We start from the raw sequence: 6,000 nt of genomic DNA on the forward strand, positions 1-6,000 counted from the left end.
AGCACTACAGTGACTGCAGAGTTCCAAACCTCCTCTGCCATTAGCCCCAGCATAAAAACTGTGCGCTGGGAGCTTCATGGAATGGGCTTCCATGGCTGAGCAGCTGCATGCAAGCCTCACATCTCCAAATGCATGCAGTGGTGTAAAGCACGCCGCCACTGGACTCTAGAGCAGTGGAAACATGTTCTGTGGAGTAACGAATCACACATTTACTGTCTGGCAGTCTGATGGACGAGTCTGGGTTTGGCAGCTGCCAGGAGAATGTTACCTAGCTGCTGACTGCGTTGTGCCAACTGTATAGTTTATTGGGGGAGGGATAATGGCTGGTGGCTATTTTTCAGGTCTTGGGGCCTCTCAGTAGCAGTGAAGGGAATTATTAATGCTTCAACATACCAAGATATTTTGGAAAATTCTATAATTCTATACTTCCAACTTTGTGGGAACAGTTTGGGGAAGGCCTTTTTCTATTCCAGCATGACTGTGCCTCAATGCACAATGCAAGGTCCATAAAAACATGGTTTGATGAGTTTGATGCGAAAGGACTTGACCGGCTCACATAGAATGCTTACCACAGCCATCGAACACCTTTGGGATGAACTAGAACTGAGATTGCACACCAGGCCTTCAAAGTCCAACATCAGTGCCTGACCTCACAAATGGTACTAAATGTCCCTACAACATGATGAATATCCGTTTTTTTCTTTACCTTATGGGAACCAGTTTCCTGGTCCCCATATGGGGAAAATCCATGACTGCAATGAAAAAACTAAAAATGCAAAAACTCTTGTATTTTGTTTGGTTACTTATGGTCATGGTTAGGGCTGGGTAGGGTTAAGGTTGTCATAGTTAGCATTAGCATTTTTCCCATAGAAATGAATGAGCGGTCCCCAAAAAGATATGATTACATGACTGTGTGTGTATGTGTGTGTGTGCTTGTGGATTAGGTTTATACCAAAATGTCCCCCACGATGTGATAAAAACCTGTTATTTTGATGTTGTGGGGACCATTTTTCAGGTCCCCACAAAGATCGGCGAATGCAATCAAAAAAGTAAAAATGTCCAAAGTGTCGCATTTTTTTGGTTACTTAGGGTTAAGGTTAGGGCTGCGTAGGGGTTAATGTTGTCATGATGGGATTAGAGCTTTCCCCATAGAAATGAAAGGAGAGTCCACACAAAGATATAATTACAAACCTGTGTGTGTGTGTGTGTGTTTAGGGAGGGGTGTTCTTCCCTAGTTAGGTTTCCTCTGGGTCCTAAAGCTAGAGGTCTGCCCAGGGTGCCCCTCTTTGTTGTGCTGTGTTACCTGGGATAGGCCTCGGGTTACCTCATGATGTACAACTAGATGAATGATTAGTAATATGTAGTATAATTCTCTGTTATATCAGTATAATTTTAATTCAAATGATTCGAGTGCTGCTTTGCAAATATTTACATAAATTATTTGATGCTCCAATTTAAAATGGATATTTGAAGAAGCAGTATAAAACATTCTCAGTAAAGTCAGCAGGCCCTGTCTGCAGGAGTCTGGCTCCTTATCCACAGAATAAATTAGCCCACAGGAGTTCATTTCATTTCATCAAATCATCTGGAACATTGCTCTGATTAAATAGTATTCTGATGTTTTAAATAGTAGCTTTTAGATTCTTATTTTATCTACCAAGACTAAAGGAAACATTTAAATCAGCTTTTCATTATTGAAATAGTATTAAACTTCATTTATGCACAGTTATTCATCAAATCATGAATCTCATACTCCGAAGCAGACTACTTTTATTTTAGATTTTTTTAACACTTAATAGGAGCATTCTGACTTCAGTCAAGTCCATGCAGCAGTTTACCATGTGCTGGTACAGTCTGCACACAGTTGTATGCAGGAATTATTGTGTTTTGTGTACACCCTACATTTGTCCATGTACTGAGATGGTCGCGGTTTCTGCATTTGTACAACAATGATATTCCAGACCAGCAGAGGACAAATGTTGTCTTCTGGGTCTGAATGAATTCTCTTCTTTGCCCAGCATTTGGGTAATTTCTTTCCATAAATTTGTGCACCAAAATACGTCTTTATGCTCCTTCAATGATGCATTACATACACTCACTGGCCACTTTATTAGGTACATTTTACTGGTACCAGGTTGGACCCCTTTTTGTCTTCAGAACTGCCTTAATTTTTCGTGGCATATATTCGACAAGGTACTTCAAACATTACTTAGAGATTTTGGTCCATATTCACAAGATAGCATCATGCACTTGTTTCAAATTTATCAGCTGCACCTTCATGATAAAAAATCTCCCGTTCCACCACATCCCATAGGTGAGCTGTTGAACTGAGATCTGGTGACTGTGGAGGTCATTTGAGTACAGTGTTAACAGTGTATTGTTCAAGAGAACAGTCTGAGATGATATGAGCTTTGTGGACGTTATAATGCTGGAAGTGGCCATTAGAAGCTGGGTACACTGGTCATAAAGGGATGGACATAGTCAGCAACAATACTCAGGTAGGCTTTGACATTTAAATAATGCTCAATTGGTATGAAAAGGCCCAATTGTGCCCTATTTCAAATGTGTGCCAAGAAAATATCTCCCACACCATTACAGCACCACTACCCGCCTGAATTGTTGATACAAGGCAGGATGGATCCATGCTTTCATGTTGTTTACACCAAATTCTGACCTTACCACCTGAATGTCGCAGCAGAAACCGAGACTCATCTGACCAGGCAACATTCTTCCAATTGTTCATTGTTCAATTTTGGTGAGCCTGTGGCCACTATCACTTCATTCTCCTGTTCTTAGCTGACAGGAGAGACACCCAGTGTGGTCTTCTGCTGCTGTAGCCCATCTGCTTTAAAGTTTAATGTGTTGTGCATTCAGAGATGCTTTTCTGCATACCTTGGTTGTAATTGGGGGTTATTTGAATTAATGTTGCCTTTCTATCAGCTTGAACCAGTCTGGCCATTCTTCTCTGACCTCTGCTATCAACAAGGCATTTTGCCCAGAGAAACGTTGTTCACTGGATGTTTTTTTCTTTTTCAGGCCATTCTCTGTAAACCCTCTTGTTGGTTGTGCATGAAAGTCCCAGTAGATCAGCAGTTTCTGAAATACTCATACCAGCCCGTTTGGCACCAACAACCATCCCACATTCACTGTCAAATAAACCAATTAAATCATCTTTCTTCCTCATTCTAGTGTTTGATGTGAACATGAATCTCCTGACCTGTATCTACATGATTTATACATTGTGTTGCTCACATATGACTGGCTGATTAGATATTTGCTTCAACAGCAGTTGAACAGGTATACCTAATAAAGCAACTAGTGAGTGTATATCCAGGTACTTTTGTACCTCCTTACACAGCTGCTCACTACAAGTGTCCATAACTAGAACTACAATTACTCTTCTTCTACTCTTTCTCCATTAGCCTCTGCTATGTGAAAGTCAATGTTGTCACCTACAGACACCTAGTCACAGCAAAAAGTCTGCAAGACTGGGCTGCATGTACTGCATGTACACTATCGACACAGACACTCCTTGGACACACACTCACTGGCTGGGTATCTGGGGGAACGCACGCTTCACATCACTCAGGAGGAGAATCAGGTACTTGGGAAAAAGCAGGGAGAATGAACACTTGGAAATCGGACATAGAATCATCAATTCCTCAGAATGTAGAAAGAGGTTACACCAGTTAAATACAAATAAAGAAATCAGAGAATAGTGGCAGCCATCAGAATTCTGGCAAGGCAGATTGGGAGAGGGGGTGTGACCACGGTACAGGAGATGACTGCATCCTTACACATGGTGCAACTTACACATAGGCTTACTGTGACATTGCCTTGGATAAGCAGTTCTGAATGTTAGTGTAATGTCAGTGTAATTTGAAGCTGTATAGATAGCATGGGAATGATGGAAAATAAGCTCATTTTCAGCTGTGGAAAACCCACCAATGACTCTGGAAACAGTAATCCATTAAGGGGATCATTTTTAAAAGGAAAGGCATGACACATTCTGGTGACTAATTGCAAATGTTCCTCTGAGGTGATCGACTTCCTCTATTTCCTGTGGGTTTTTTTTTTTAATCTGGAAGGCCCATATTCACGTGGCTCAGATCAATAGCTAACTAGAGAAGATTTGTTTGATGAATGTCCAAACTCAGGATGGAGTAGAACCTGTATTCAGCAAAATAAGGAAACACAGACTCTACACACAAAACTATCCAGCTATAATCATGTATTTAAGCAGAAGTAATTCAGCCATTTTGATTACAACATATTATAAAATACAGCATCAATATTAAGATGGGAATGGATGAAGCAATTCCTGCTTTCCAAGTTGCCTTAAATCACATTCAACCTTTCAAAAACTGGTACAATTTGGACCAAAGGACCATGAAGAGAAATGAACAGATCTCAGAAAGACTAGTGAAGCATTAATGGATTCCAGGTAACAAAATTGTCCATTGTTTTTGGCTGTTGGTGTGTTACATGCAGAATCTTACAGCTGCCAGTGCCACAGCAGCTCCAGCTATGTTCAGCATGTGTGGACTTTTCGCGTACAGGACGAAGGAGCAGTCATAGGCTAAAACCTCAAATTAACTGCACCAATTAGTCAAGTAACACAAGATAATTCAATTAATTCAATCCAATTCATTCAACAAGGCAGACACTATCCACCTCCATCTGTATGTACAATTTGTGAGTGGTTTACTTTCTAACCATTCACACATATCTTACTGGAGCATTTCAGCAGGGTTCCAGCTTGGAACTGAACTACTAATCAATGAGTATATGTCTTTAATACCAGATACCTCAGCTGATGTTTGCATCTGCATATCACCTTTTACCACCAAAGCTATAACTCTGGGATCTAAGAGCCAAAGTACCCAATGCAAGCTAGCAAGGCTGGATTTCAACCTGACATTACAAGCAATAAATACACTTTTAGGATATACAGTTGAATGCATATATTATGTAAGCCCTGATCCTGCACACAGCAGCGTTTCTCAGTAATACCTGGCAAGGCTCATGGCTGTTATATATTTTTTAATCATAACAAGACAGATGATTGATGATATGTATTCCTTCTCTCTTATGAACAAAGCCAAAGTATCTTATGCTGACAGCTTTAGTTATATGATGCATGGCGTCTCACACTGAGATGAAATATTGTTCTCATTGGCCATAGTGCAAATGAAAATAATAAGTAATACATAAAATGTAAATACAAAGACATATAAACATAATTTAAAGACACGACATTAATACATAGACACAAGGATACAGTTAACCATCCAACTAGCGGGAAAAATTGGGCTAATTGGTACAGAAGTTTGGCAATGAAGCAGAATCTGCAATAAATAAATAAATCCATACACCTTCACTTTCACAGTCACCCCTTCACATTCACAAGGGTAAAGGCTGGAAGATCACTGTGAAAGTGAAAATTCAAGAGTAAATCTTGTATCCATTATTCATTCAAAATGCTAAGCTAATGGCTCTGAAAAGTTTAAAAGATACTGTAAGAAACATGAGATTCCACAGTCACAGAGACAGCTAATACGAGTGAGGCTGGTTGCCGAGACACAGATGTGCGGTGTATCCAAGTCAAGATGTGTGGATCCAACATTTTTTCTTTTTAACCAAAAATAACTTACTAATATTTAATAATAATATTAAAGAGATATCACACTATCAAATATTAAATAGTACTAATATGTATATATTGTATGATCATATGTGATCCAAATCATTTTCAGTATTATTTATATATTTTTGGCTTACGTGTCATCCAAAAATATTTACATTTAATTGTTCATGGCCAACTCGCAAATAATCAAAGCCGTAAATGCCAAATCTGCAAAACTGAAAGGGTGACTGTACAGAGTCCAAAGCTATCAGACCTTTCAACAGACCCAGGCTAGCAGAGCCACACTGTTCATTAATCAAATATTCTGTGGGGGGAAAAATTGTTTTAAACTTCACTATCCTGGGTTTGAGGCT

This window comes from Paramormyrops kingsleyae, chromosome 23, assembly GCF_048594095.1.
Source record: "Paramormyrops kingsleyae isolate MSU_618 chromosome 23, PKINGS_0.4, whole genome shotgun sequence".
Taxonomy (NCBI): Eukaryota; Metazoa; Chordata; class Actinopteri; order Osteoglossiformes; family Mormyridae; genus Paramormyrops; species Paramormyrops kingsleyae.